This window comes from Euphorbia lathyris, chromosome 5, assembly GCF_963576675.1.
Source record: "Euphorbia lathyris chromosome 5, ddEupLath1.1, whole genome shotgun sequence".
Lineage (NCBI taxonomy): Eukaryota > Viridiplantae > Streptophyta > Magnoliopsida > Malpighiales > Euphorbiaceae > Euphorbia > Euphorbia lathyris.
In genome coordinates, this window is record NC_088914.1 from 36,093,726 (window position 1) to 36,109,752 (window position 16,027).

Sequence of the window (16,027 nt, forward strand, 5' to 3'; positions counted from 1 at the left end):
TCATATGAGACAGCGAAGAATTCTGCACAGATTTCACATGTTTAATTCCAAAAAACGCGTCTGTTCGTTTGGATAAAAGCGACCCTTCACCAGCGGACACGACCCTTCAATTACAACCCTTCACCAACTATAAATAAGTGATCCATTTCAGAAATCAATGTTGTTGGCTAAGTTAGAAAAGTTAGAGAAATCAGAGAGTTATTATGTTGAGTTTCTGATTCAGAAAGAGTCAGAAAGTTAGATTTCATTTATGTATAAACAAACTTGATGTACACAAGTTTTTATTAGATTAGTTATAAACACAGTAGTATTAGTTTAGTTTCAAAGGTTGATCAGAGACAAGTTTTCATTCTGGTAGTGGACTGACCGGTCTCTATTCCGAAGATTCAGCGAGAAGAACTAACGGCTGAAGCGCAAAGAGGTCTGACAAACCTACGGAGTTTGATGGAAAGATTGACAACCCGGATCTCAAAGTTTTCGTCAAAATGTTATCCATGTTTCTTCTTCTCTGTTAACTTGTGAAGATTCACAATTCACTAATAATATATTTATTTTATACAATACATTCTTCCTGTTGTTATTTTGATATTGTTCTGATAAAATGATTTTCAAAATGATAAATTGGTGTTTTTATTAAAACGTTTATACAATCATATTTATAAAGAAACTTTGTTGAACACTTGAAAGAATTAATTTTTACGGATGATATGATCGTGACCGCGGCTTATCAGATATAAAATACTAATTTGATTAAGGTAGAAATCTGCTCCGACCCAAAGAGATTTCTACGATTCAAAGCCATTTAATTGCATAAATTCTTGTATTATTACATGTTCATAATCTTACCAAAGTTATAGTTGCTTTCTTTGCTTAATGAAAATAAGTTTTATACCTTCTATTTATTCCAAATACGAAAGCGTCTGTCTCAGGGCCGTCTTAAACATTTTCGGGGCCCTGTGCTAAATGAAAAAAATTGGATCATGTTCATTAAAAAAATAATACTTTCATATAATGTTTCTACAAAGTGAAACACCAAAATACTTTTAACTTGATTTTTAACATAATAAATATAATAAAAATAATTAAATTAGATATTACATAATAATAATAATAATAATAATAATAATAATAATAAATTGGGCCTTTTAAGACTCTTAGAGCTTTAATTTTCTGGATAAATTAACATTCACTTAATTTTTCACGTAATAATTAATAACAATAAATTTATTTAGATTTGTATAATAAAAAAATTGGGCCGTCTTAAATTTTGGGGCCCTGTGCGGGAGAGCGCCTTGTACACCCTTCTCCTACTCCCCTGGTCTGTCTTATAATCAAAATCTCAAAACAGAATTGTTCTCTAAGTTCAATATAATATTCTTATCTAATCCTAATTTATCCGAACCAATACAATCAATTAAATGATTTTCTTTAGTTAAACCTAAAGACGTGAATAAAACTGAATTAAATAAGTTTTTAGTTAAAAAGCGTTCCCTATGTGTTCGATATCTTTTATTACTACAAGCGTATACCGTGCACTTGCGAAAATCGCTCAACAAGATGACTCACTACATCCTGACTAACTTTATCTTCCCTAAAATCAACTCAGCATCATCAGCTTCAAACTTCGAGCAGTGCTTCATCTGGCACCTGCTGACCTATCAACCAATCAACATGCCGGTGTTTCTTATCGGTGCACTTCAATGAAGTACTGGGAAACTCAGGATGGGGTCCCTCATTGCAAGAATCCTTGAAGATCATCAAATAGACATGATTAATGAAACTGAGACTTAGGGAACTGAAATCACAGCGGCTCTGCTGTTTGGGTTAGTATACAACCAACCCCTCAAGTCTAAGAAAGGAAAAGGGGTCATTAAGGAACATGAGGAAGAAGCTGATGTTGCACAGGAGGTGCAAACCAAGAAAGAAAAAAAGAGGAAAGCTATCCAAACTTCTTCTAAAGATGTTAATGTTGCCCCAAAGAAAATCCGGTTTGTATCAAAGGGGAAGAAAGTTGATGCTGAGCAAACTCAAGACACACCTAAGTCAGCAGAGAAACGAAAAAGGCAAGTTGAGCCTGAAGAAGAGAGTGAGGAAACTCCAGAGCAACCATTGCAGAAAAAGAAAAAGAAATCTTATGGTCTAAGTCCAATTGATGCTGTCCCTCTTGGTTTTGCTGTTTCTGATGATTCTTACTTCGTGAGAAGCCAAGAGATTGACCTTGAGAAAATCCCTGCTGATCTAGAAGCAGAAGAACTAAGAAATGATGAAGGTCAGCGTGATGATGTTGAGCCATGTCAGGAAGATAATGTTGTGCAAGAACAAACAATGGATATTGAGCAGATTGAGAATCCAACTGTGCCAAGTAAGACAGCTGATGCTGAGTTCACAGAGCAAGACATAGCCGGGGAAGAACTCAATACTGACCTAAGGGTAAATTCACCTTCTGAATCTCTTGACTCTATTCAAGCTGACCCCTCTCCTCCAAAGACTAAAAAATTAAGGCGACTCAAGAAAAAGGCTCATAAATCTCCAGTTATTGACCTTCTGGGTGATTCTCCTCTCCGAGATCCCATCACTGATCTCTCAGACATGCAGTTCAAATTCTTCTCCAATCCCACTGAGCCTTCTCCAAGACTCCAGAAAATTCAATCCCTGCCGAGCAAGAGCTCGAAGTCCAAGCTGCTCAAGGTGAAAAGCATGCAAAGGGAAATCCTACTCAAACTGAGTTGCCTCCTCTGGCACCAACTCAAACCAACATTGAGCAGGTCAATATCTCTGCCGATCCACCTCCTTTCAATCCGATATCGCAGAATGTTGAGCAGTCAGTTTCTGTTGCTACTCCAAACAAAAGCCCAGCTATTAACCAAGCTGGCCCATCCAATTCCACTAGAATTCCGGCAACTGAGCCAATTCCTGAGGCAACATATACCTATCTTCATGCTACTGAGTCCGGGCGTCGGATTATTGACTCCGCTCAAACTATTCTCCAGGATTTAAACACTACTCATGCCGATGTTGCTGGGTCTGCAAATATTGAGTCACCACAAATCTCGTCTATCACTCAGCTCCTAAATGAGATCAAGGGTCTCAAAGATCTAGTGACTGTCATGACAACGGTCCAAACACAACAACCCAAGCAAGAATCCATCGTCAAGCTGGCCGAACTGCAATTAATTATGGTGAATCACATGGATTCCCTTCAAGGCCAAATTAATGCTCTTTCTGCAGTCAACACGGGCTATGCTACCTCTGCTGAGTTAAATCAACACTTTTCCAAGTTGAACTCTGAGCTGACCAGCACTCGCGAGCTAATCTCCTCAACTTCTCAATGTTCGGTCGAACAAATTAGCGAAGCTGTCTGTCTACTCAACTTGATTAAGGAAGAAATGGAAACTGACCAACTCAAAACGAACGAACTGTTGCAATACTCCCAAGCCACCTATAAACATGTGTGCCACACGAATGCTCAATGTCAGTTCTATGATTCGGCTTTGCTTAAGATGTACCATCAAGCTTATGCCATGCTAACTGACACTATCACATGGGTAGGAAAATCCCAAGAATATATTTTGAGTATGCTAAGTGCCTCTATCAGAATTCCCGGTTCTACTTTGGACGATGGTGTTCCAGTTTTTTATGGTCTCAGGGAAAGCACGAAAAGGCTCAAGGCGTATTCCGTAAGATTAACTCGTGCTGCTCTCAACGACACCTTCCTTCCTCCTCCGGCCGATGCTGGCAAAATGGGGGAGAAAGAACAAGCTGATAGAACTCAACACACAGGAGAAGCATCTGGTAGTCAGCCACAACAAAAAGGAAAAGGCAAAGTCAATACTGCCCAAGTCAATAGGAAGAAATATTTTGGCTAGATTTGCTAGTTTTTTACTTGTATTTTTTTATCTGGCGCATTTTGACTTGCTGACTATCTATAAAATTATGCATCTCTTATTCAAAAATTGACTAATCTTATGTGATGCTTACTTATTGTGCTTTACGCTGATCTGTCTTCATGGAACAAACAAATAAAAGAAAAAGGAATATACTCAGTACACACTAAGACTTGATACATATGCTCTGATAATGTTTTCCCATAACTCTGATATCAAACTAACCATGTATCGAAACTGAGTCAAAACATATTCCACATATTGACCTCTTCTGAAAGCTGACCTAGGCTCATCTGAATTAGATCTTGGAAGGTCTAGAACTGAACTAAGTCAGTATAAGCATGCCTTAACCTTACTCAATTGAATCTTAGAAGGTTTAGAGTTAAGTTAAGTCAATAGACGCAACCCTTACGGGGGAGTAATTTCAGAAGCGTAAAAAGAATTTCAATCATGGGGAATTTCAATGCTGAGTTCCATCAATTAAATATTTTGCCAACATCAAAATGGGGGAGTTTGTTGAAACACCTTTCCACATGATTTTGATTTGACAAAATTATTTAAGTTAATCCATGATTAAGGAACAATTAAATTTAAGTGCTTTGATTTAATTGTACTAATATGTTTGTTCAATGTTGAGTATAAATATAAATACAAATGGAAATAAAAAGTAAGACATGATGAAGTCAGCATGAGAATACATCACAAGCTGAGTGGAGTGTAACTCAGCGTGATAGAAGATCTTCAGAATAGAAGCCTAAAGATCAAACAAATCAATGAAGCTGAGTGGAACGCAACTCAGTATCAAAAGTAGAAAAGTCTTCTTGAGAACTGTGTCTTGCAGAACGAAGCTGACCATGGAAGCTGAGTAAAAGAGAACCCAGTATCTGTATTAGCAACAATCGAAGACAACAGCTATCAAAGACAAGCTGAGTGATCTTCAGGACAGCGCGAATGATCCGTTTGCTAAAAGACAAGATCCGACAACTGTCTGCACCAATAATAGAAACCTTGGAATTACACAAAAGCCAATTTCAAGATGCATGGGTCAACTGTTCTTTTGCTAAAAGACAAACTGGCACAAAAAGACGAAACCTGCGAGAAAAGACAAACCTGACGACTGCTGAATTCAGACGAAAGAATTGGCCTGCAAAACTGAAGTTGACCAGAACTTGTCTAAAAAAGGAGCCGTTTGGATCAACGGACAAATCCAAGATTCAAATCATTTCTGCTTCAGACCTTAACTAAAAAAGGACATGATCATTCTTGGATCATAAGCCGATTACAACAAGAACAAAAGAGTATACATACAAAGCACACAAAAACCAAAAGAGATCTTACACCAAATTTCTATTCTTGTGTAAAAGCTAGATTGATTTTCTGTAATCATCTAAAGTGTTCTTCATCCGAAAAGAACAATTTGTATCAATTGTAAAATTGAGAGTGTTGTGCTGAGTACTCGGTGTTGAGTGCTTAGTGGTAGAGAAATCTAGGTGTTTGGTTATAGCACTTAGTAGGAGTTGAGTAGACGAATAGAGGACGGTACTCTTGCATATTCAACTGCCTTGTAAACGGTTTGTGCTCTACCTTTAAAGAGCTCAGTATTGGATTTAAAAAGCCCGGAGGGATTTTGGGGACTGGACGTAGTCGGAGAGGCCAAACCAGGATAAGTCGTGCTGAGTAATCTCTAACTCTCTCAATATATATATATATATATATCTGTATGTGTTGTTTGTTATATTTACTCGGCATATAAATTGTTTAAATTGACACTGAGTAAATAAGAGTGCTGAGTTGGAAGCTGACCACAAAAGTGTCAATTCTCAACTCAATTGTAAAATAGTTCTAGTCAACATCTGACTAAAGCTGTCTTACGCTACAATCAGCCGTGCTGACCAAAGCTGAGTTAACAAACTCAAGAAAATATATTCAGTCGGCTTAATTAAAAAGGAAAAAAGTTATATTAGTTCCTAACCCCCCTGGAACTAATCACACGGGACCAACAGAAAAGTCTTCTTGAGAACCGTGTCTTGCAGAACGAAGCTGACCATGGAAGCTGAGTAAAAGAGAACTCAGTATCTGTATTAGCAACAATCGAAGACAACGGCTATCAAAGACAAGCTGAGTGATCTTCAGGACAGCGCGAATGATCCGTTTGCTAAAAGACAAGATCCGACAACTGTCTGCACCAATAATAGAAACCTTGGAATTACGCAAAAGCCAATTTCAAGATGCATGGGTCAACTATTCTTTTGCTAAAAGACAAACTGGCACAAAAAGACGAAACCTGCGAGAAGAAGACAAACCTAACGCCTACGTAATTCAGACGACAGGATTGGGCTGCAAATCTGAAGCTGACCAGAGCCTTGTCTAAAAAATGAGCCGTTTGGATTCAACGGACAAATCCAGAATTCAAACGAACAAGTCTTCAGAATACAACTATAAAAGGACAAGTATACTTCTTGGATCCTTTGCCTATTGTAAAAACAAAAAAGAGAATAAGAGCATACATACAAAAGCACATCAATACAAGAAAGAGATCTTACACCAAATTTCTATTCCTGTGTAAATGCTAGAGTGATTTTCTTTGTAATCATCTAAAGTGTTCTTTGTCTGAAAGAGAACAATCTTGTATCAATCATAGTATTGAGAGAGTGTGCTGAGTACTCGGTTTGGTACTCAGTGGTAGAGAAAATCTAAGTGCTGGGTTGTAGCGCTTAGTGGAGTTGAGTAGACGAATAGAGGACGGTACTCTTGCGTATTCAATTGCCTTGTAAACGGTTTGTGCTCTACCTTTAAAGAGCTCAGTATTGGATTTAAAAAGCCCGGAGGGATTCTGGGGACTGGACGTAGGCGGAGAGGCCGAACCAGAATAAGTCGTGCTGAGTAATTTCTAACTCTCCTTCAATATATATCTGTATGTGTTGCTTGCTACATTTACTCAATATATAAATTGCTTAAGTTGACACTGAGTAAACAAGAGTGCTGAGTTGGAAGCTGACTAAAGCCGTCTTACGCCTCACTCTGCCACGCTGACCAAAACTGAGTTGCGAAACTCAAAGAATTAAATTAAGTCAGCGCACTTAAAGCGAAAAAGTTACATTAGTTCCTAACCACACCCCCCCCCCCTTTTGGAACTAATCACAAGGGACCAACAAGTGGTATCAGAGCAGAATAGCTCACTACTCAAAAATATAACTATCTTGAGCCGATCCCGATAAATGGCTGAGAACAGCACTCGTTTCCTTCCAGGGAACCAAACAACACAAATACTCCCTGAGGGATTATCAATTAGTCGGCCTCCCCTATTCTTTGGATCTAATTATATGTTCTGGAAGAATAGGATGAAGAACTTTATTCAAGCCACAAACATGAGTGCATGGCTTGCAATAGTTCAAGGCCCATATGTGCCTCATAAAACTGTTGACAATAAGAAAATTGTCAAGAGTGAAACTGAGTGGTTAGAAGATGACCTTAAGAAACTACAAAATAATGCTTCGGCTATCAATATGCTTCACTGTGCGCTGGATGCTGCAGAATACAATAATATTTCAGGTTGCGAGTCAGCACAGGAGATTTGGAAAAAGCTTGAACTGACCTATGAAGGTACAAGCAAGGTCAAGGAATCAAAGGTGAACCAACATATGAGATTATACGAGCTGTTCGAGATGAACGACAATGAGGACATCTCTGGAATGAACACTAGATTCACCAACATCATAAATGAGCTAAAGAGGCTCGGCAAGAACTTCACTGAAGAAGAACAGGTGAAGAAAATCTTGAGAAGCTTACCCAAGAGCTGGCAAGCTAAGAAAACGGCTGTGGAGGAAGCACAAGACTTGACCACATATAAATACGACGAGCTGATCGGATCTCTACTGACTCATGAGATCTCTATGAAAAATTTTGAAGCAAAAGAAAAGTCAGAAGACAAGAAACAAAAATCACTTGTCATGAAAGCTTACTCAACCGAAGCTGACTCATCGGATGATGAGGAAATGGCCATGTTCACAAGGAAGATGAATAAGCTGTTCAGAAAAAATGAAAAGAACAGCAAGAGGCCATTCAAAAGAGGCGATAGGTACAAGGCTGAGTCCAGTGACAAATACAAAAAGGATAGCTCCAAGCTTGTCACGTGTTTTGAGTGCCATCAAACGGGGCACATTAAATCAAGCTGCCCTAAACTGAAGAAAGAAAAGAAGGGAAGCAAAAAGGCAATGGTGGCCACATGGAGTGACATCGATGAGTCAACATCATCTGAAGCTGATGCCACCGAGTCAGCAAACATATGCTTCATGGCCGATGACGCTGCTGACCACACTCGATCTGAGCAAGTTGACCTCTCTGAAGAATCTGAACAGGAGGAGTACTCAAATGAGGTAACATCCTTACACTTGCTTAGAAATGAAATGATTAACGCCCTGAGTGATTTATATACACTGACTAAAAAGTGTAACAAGAAAATGAAGGCACTCAGCAGGCGATGTGACGAGATCGAAGAGGTCAAACTTAGTGACCTTTGATATCTTCTCCAAGACAACTCAACTTTGCATAGCAACATAGAAATTATGCACAAGTTTTTCTCGGAGGTCCAATCAGATTCAAAGAAACTGAGAAATGATGTCACAAACCTACAGAACCAAATAAAAGGTTCAACCAAATCCCATGCTGAGTACTCGGGTACTAGCCAGCGCAGACAGTTCACTCAGTGTGACTGTTGTGGAAAAAGGGGACACACAACAGATGTGTGTTGGTATAACAAGCGGATTGTCCAATGTGACTTCTGCGGAAAGAAAGGACATACCACTAAGGTATGTTGGCATGCTGAGCACAATGGTGCTGACCAAAAACAAAGTCACCCTAAAAGGGTAACTCATTGTGACTTCTGTGGTAAACAAGGCCACACCATAAAAGTATGCCGTCACAAATTAAAACATGACTTTGCACCTGTCTATGCTAACAAATGAGGACCCAAAAAGAATTGGGTACCTAAAGATGAATGATTCAAAATGCAGGTGAGCCTGAGGTGCGTGGAGAAGTCAAAGCTTTGGTATATTAACAGCGCATGCTCAAGGCATATGACTGGTGATGAAACTCAGTTCATCATACTTGAGCTTAAACGAGGTGGAAACGTAAGCTTTGGAGATAATAAAAAGGGAAAGATAGTAGGATCAGGTACTATCAGAGGTAATCCCACTATTCAGTCAGTCTCCTTAGTTAAGGGTCTCAAATACAATCTATTGAACGTAGCTCAGCTGTGTGACAGCAGTAGACAGGTTGTATTTGATGCTACTCAGTGTCGAATGCTTGAGGGAAAAACAAACAATTTGATTTTAACTTCCCCTCGTGATGACAACGTATATATGTTGAGTTTAGAAAAACAATTTTCAAAAAATATATGCTTAGTATCTAAAGAGGATAACTCCTGGCTATAGCATAGGAGACTTGGTCATGTAAGCATGGACCTCCTTGCCAAATTAGCTAGAAAGCAACTAGTTGAGGGATTGCCCAAATTGAAATTTGAAAAAGATCAATTATGTAATGCTTGTCAGCAAGGTAAACAAACGAAAAAGTCTTTTCAAAGTAAAAACATTGTCTCAACCAAGAGACCATTGGAATTACTACATTTGGATCTTTTCGGACCTGTCCAGCCACTCAGCTTGGGCGGTAAGAAATTCTCCTTAGTCATTATAGATGATTTCTCTCGGTATACTTGGATCATCTTGTTGAGTAGCAAGGATGAAACTTTTGAGATGTTCACAACGTTGATTAAAAAGCTTGAAAATGACAAAGACCTAAGAGTAGCTCACATTAGAAGTGACAATGGCGGAGAATTCAAAAACCAAAAGTTTGATGAATTTTGTGAAGTCAGTGGCATTGACCATAACTTTTCTACTCCTAGGACACCTCAACAAAATGGGGTTGTTGAAAGGAAGAACAGAACAATAGTTGAAATTGCTAGGACAATGCTGAGCGAAAATAGGCTTCCAAAGTATTTCTGGGGTGAAGCTGTCCACACAGCATGTTACATACTGAATAGGGCTTTAGTTAGACCTATACTCAAGAAAACCCCATATGAACTTTGGAAAGGACGAAAGCCCAACATTGGCTACTTTCGTGCCTTTGGATGTAAATGTTTTATACTCAATACAAAAGATAACCTTGCAAAATTTGATGCTAAAGTTGACGAAGCGATCTTTTTAGGGTACTCAACTAACAGTAAAGCATATAGGGTATATAATAAACGAACTCAAGTTGTAGAAGAGTCTGTCCATATAGAGTTCGATGAAACTGACCCTGCAGGAAAGACAACTCAGTCCACTGAAGATGAACCAAGCTCAGCTTCCGCTGACCAAACAGGAGCCACTAAGTCATCAGTACAAGGGCTGACCAAAGGTAAAAACGAAACCGAAATTACCTTTGATGACCAATCTACTCCTACAGACATTGTAGAAACACATATTCCAGATAACTCAACATTACCCAAAGAAATAAAAATCCCAAGAGGACATTCAGAGAAGTCCATTCTTGATGCTGCTGACAACAAACCGATGACAAGAGATCAGCTTAGGAAGTATCTCGGCAATGTTGCATTCGTCTCAGTACATGAGCCAAAGAACTTCTCAGAAGCTGAGCATGACGAACATTGGATCAATGCTATGCAAGAGGAGCTTGAACAATTCAAAAGAAATGAGGTATGAGATCCAGTACCAAAACCTAGGAATCAAAAGACCATAGGAACTAAGTGAGTCTTTAGAAATAAACTAGATGAGCAAGGAAATGTGGTCAGAAACAAAGCCCGACTTGTAGCCCAAGGCTATAGTCAGCAAGAAGGAATTGACTAGGGTGAGACCTTTGCTCCCGTTGCTAGGTTAGAGGCTATACGAATATTGTGTGCATATGCTAGCTATATGAACTTTAAACTATATCAAATGGATGTTAAAAGTGCTTTTTTAATGGCTTTATAAACGAAGAGGTATATGTTAGTCAGCCTCCAGGGTTTGAAGATCCAAAACTTCCAAACCAAGTTTATAAACTCAAGAAGGCCCTATATGGGCTGAAACAAGCTCCAAGAGCTTGGTATGTGAGGTTGACAAACTTCCTGCTGACCAGGAATTATGTCAGAGGCAAAGCTGACACAACATTGTCCATTAAGAAAAAGGGTAAAAATACTCTGCTAGCACAAATTTACGTAGATGACATAATCTTTGGTGCTACTGACGAATCTATATGCAAAGAATTTAGTAAACAGATGCAAACTGAGTTCGAGATGTCTATGATGGGCGAACTCAACTTCTTCCTTGGTTTACAAATCAAGCAAGGGAAGAACGGCATCTTCATTAGTCAGTCCAAGTACGCCAAAGAAATGTTAAAGAAATTTGATATGGAAGAATGTAAGCCCATATCAACCCCAATGGGTACTGACACTGTCCTTTGCGCTGACGAGAAAGGTAAGTCAGTAGATAGCAAGCTATATCGAGGTATGATAGGATCTCTACTTTATCTTACTGCTAGTAGACCTGACATTCAGTACTCATTATGTTATTGCGCAAGATATCAAGCTGACCCTAGAGAATCTCATCTTATAGCTGTAAAAAGAATTTTCAGATATTTGCAGAGCTCAGTTAATGTAGGTTTATGGTATCCAAATACAAATGACTTCACACTCATTGGATACACTGACGCTGACTATGGACGAGATAAGCTAGAACGTAAAAGCACTTCAGGAGGATGTCACTTCCTAGGAAGCGGTCTAGTATCTTGGTTCAGTAAGAAACAATCGTCAGTGGCCCTGTCTACTACTGAAGTTGAGTACATAGCTGCTGGAAGTTGTGTGGCCCAAGTCCTGTGGATTAAGCAACAGCTTGAGGACTACGGAGTTAAAACAGAAACAATTGAAGTCAAATGCGATAACAAAAGCGCTATTGACCTATCTAAGAATCCAATCCAACACAGCAGGATGAAGCATGTCAGCATAAGGCATCACTTCATCAGAGATCATGTACTTAAGGGTGAGATTAAGCTGACATACGTACCAATAGATGAACAACTTACGGATATCTTCACTAAGCCTTTGGCTCGTGAGCAATTCAACATACTAAGGGAAGCAATCGGTATGTCTAATCCTCTTCAATAAAATGCTATGTTTAAATTGAATGTTGAGTGACTACCATGCTGAGTGATTTGTGCCAAAATTAGTAACTTTTGCATGCTGAGTCGAACATAATATAAAATCACCTCATACTGAGCAGACTTACATACTGAGTGATTATCTTAAGCAAAGTTACTAAGCACACGAATAATTCTCCTACGTAAAACTAACTACTCAAAACTTTAAACATTTAAAATTCTTAACGCTGAGTAAAAGATCCGTTGCACAATTAATGTTGGCACGCGTATTAAATAGCTACCTAGGATGCCGTAATCACAATAATTAGAAGGCACATACGCCGATTGTGTTATAAATGCCAGAATCATTGTCGGTTGATTATCTCGAGGTCAAAACTGCCACCTCAACGATTCAGATCAATTCGACACCCCTATAAATAATGGATGAATTCCCACTTCTACCTCTTTACACTTGAAATTTCTTGCAATCAATCTCTCTCTATCTAAAATTCCCAAACCTCTCAAAAATCTCTAAGAATCATGTCTAACGATTCACAAAATATCTCCAGTGCCGGTTACGACGACTGTTGGTCCCTTATAACGTTGCAAGTATAGTTCCAAGGGGGGGTTAGGAACTATTTAAAAATTTTAAGTTTAGGGCAGACTTCTTTTTTGTGAGAAAAAGGTTTGGACAGCGGCGCTGAGTGAATAGCAAGATACTGGCTTAGTCAACTAGTGACTAGGTCAGTTTCTTTACTTGAGTCAGGAGATAGCACTTAGAGTTTATTCCTGAGCTCGGATATTCAACGAGCACAACTCAGCTTGACCTCTTTACTTGGTCAGTTTTTGTTTAAGCAAGCAATAAATATATAAAGGAGTTAAAGGTTAGAAATATGTTACTCAGCAGATTTATCCAGGTTCGGCCTCCAAGCCTACGTCCTATCCCCGGAACACGTTCCGAGATTTCGAATTCTCTACTGAGATCTTTAACGGTAGAGCATCAAACCTTTTACAATCTTAGCAACTGAGTATAACAAGAGTACCTTCCTCTATACCTCTACTCAATCCTAATCTCTCGCTGAGTACTATAACCGAGTACTCAGCCTCTCCTTTCTAATCTCTAGAAATGATAAGTGTTTGTCCTAAACAATGATTGCTAAGACACCTTAGATGATTGAATAATCACTCTAGACTTTTACACAAAAGATATGAAATATAGTGTAAGATTGCTTTGCTTTTGCTTGGAGAACTTTGCGCAGAAATTTGGTCAACGTAATGGCTTGATCAAGTTCTCTGTTGAATGAAGCAACTGATGGCTCTATTTATAGAGACGTCTGAGGTGTCGGTCATTTCGAATTTCGAAATAACCGTTGGAGGGAAACGGCTTCCTGTCGTTGTCATCCTGACTTGCTCAGAGCTCTCGGCCAATCAGATTTGAGTATCTTCTGTCCTCGGTCAGCTTTTGATCAGCTCGGCAGAGTGTCTCTCCATTTATGGTAATGTCTACTAGACAGCATACTGTGTCGTCTGAAATTTACCCAAAGTGGAAACACTTTGTCTGGAAGTTTTCCTTAGCCAGCTGCTGTCTTGTTCTGTTTGTCGAATCAACTCAGCAGCTTCGTCCCGAAGTTGTTCCCTGAAGGTCTTCTAGATCCTTCTTCCACTGAGTTGCGTTTTGTCCATAACGACAACGTTTTGACATACGCGGGCCGAGTTGCCTTAATCTATTTGACTTGAGCTTTGACTTCTGTATTGGGCTTGGGCCTTTTAATCTTGTGTCTTATAAACAATTTAACTCAACATTGAACAAACACATTAGTAGAATAAATCAAAGCATTTAAACTTAGTGTGTTTAGAATATATTTTAATTATACTTAAACAATTTTGTCAAATCAAAATTGTGTGGAAAGGTGTTTCAACAACGACAACCGCTCCGATGAACATCCTCCATCTCCTGCTCAGCAGGAATGTAGCAAGACTCCCACCAAGTTTCAAGAGCATGGTCAGCATGATCAAACTCCGAGCAAGAGCCCTGATGCGGATTCCGCGAAGAACCCGATCTGAGGGATAAGTGTACCTCGTCGTTATCAAGTAATAAATTTCTGGTTTAAGTCCAGGTTATCGTCCACAGGATTTATTTCTGCAAGTACCGAGCTACTCGATCTCGGATGTTATCTAGGCTTAGGGGGTTTTGAGTTGGTTTGTTTAAACTAATCTACTCCTAGGTTGAATTATACTAATCCTAGCTAAGTTATCTAATTCTAACTAAGTTATCTAAGTTATTCTACGCCTAACTAAGTTACTCTACCCCTAATTGATCTTTCATTAATGAAATTATCCGAAGGAACATGGTATGAACGATAATAATGAAGATAGATTATCAAGTCTATTGAATAAAAACCTAATCTAAGTCACTTATATTCAAGGCGATTAACCCTACTTACCATCCTGAGGTTCCTAGCGCGTGATTCCCTAAGGCCGAAACTAGGTCTAAGGCTCAGTAAATTGGCGCTTAATCAACTAAGAGGTCGTCAATCTCCTAGGCTCTGACTAGGTCAGATTCAGCTCGCAATACGTGCCTACTAGATTTTGGGGCTTTTGAATGAGTTAAACCAATTGAATAAAGCGTAAGACAGAGATTAAACAAATAATCATAGAACAAAACAAGAGCTAAATTATTATTAAAGGCGAAGATAATTGTCACAAGATACAATAAGTCAAGTTCGGCAACTGTATCAAAGAGTACAAACAAGGAAAGATAAAAGGAGATACAAAAATCCCTTTCAGGGAACCTGTTTACTCTGCAGCCGGTGACTTAATCTTAAGGATGGACCTTGATAATTCCTCAAGGAAAAGCTTTGAAGGCGCTTCAATGGAGGTTGAAGAAGATATGGAGAAGATGGAGAGGAATTACAAGGGGAAAGCTAAAATAATTTACAAAAACGAAAGATCTTGAATTACAATGGAAAAATCCTATTTATATACGTGGCTCGGGCCTCGTTTTGACCTATTTTCGTGTCCTTGATGGTGTAGGAAGACGTGGGGTCAAACGTGGCTTCGTGGGGGTGGAATTGGTCTTTTTGACCAATTCCCGCAGGGCTTCTCGCGCCGAGCAGCCCCCTGCTCGCCGAGCAGGCGCCTGGCGCCCTGCTCGGCGAGCAGGCTCCTGCTCACCGAGCAGGCCTCTGGCGGCCTGCTCGGCGAGTAGAAGTGGCCCACGGGGCCCTGCTCGTCGAGCGTTTTCTCCCGGAATGCTCCCGAAGCGTGCCGAACAACCTCGATTTCCTTTTTCGCCCGAACTTACACCTGCGCACGTATAAAAACTCCAGATAACATTAGTCCAAAAGCTAAATTGATCCGTCAATCGTTTATTTTGAGAAAACGGTTTGTTTGGTGCGACTTTTGACGGACCAATTAGCTCCAAAAGATAACGGAATTATACTATGCATGCTATTTTGGCCGTATTTGCCTAAATTGATCACAAAACGAGCCTAACCGACGAAAAGTAAATAGAACGTTTCCAATTTCTAACTAATTCACACAAAAGCATTTAAATGCGAGAATTGCTCGCTTATTAGCTAAATAACCCTAAAACCCGTCCTAAAACCGTACCCAAAGATAGGGGTTTTTGACCCCTATCAAACCTCCTCACACTTAAAACTTTACCTGTCCCCAAGTAAACTAAAAACTAAACCCGCCATCACAAGCAAGCTAGAAAACCTCCCGGTTTGACTAGGTGCTTGACACAATTTCGAGCATCTGTAATTACATGCATTCGGAAATACAAAGTAGAGACACGATATCCAAAAGCCGCATTTCAATTATCATGGGTCATAGTTTTAAGCAAATGGACACATGTTTAATTAAACGAGTTTAAGGGGATCGCTAAGTAAAACACCTCACCATAGGTAGTTCACTCATTTCACACAATTTTGGTGGCTAAAGTGTTTACTCTCGGCTTATGTTCTTGCTTAGGATTACGTTGATTTTGCACGTTCATCCGCGTTCCTCTACTATGCTATATGATTCCGATGATA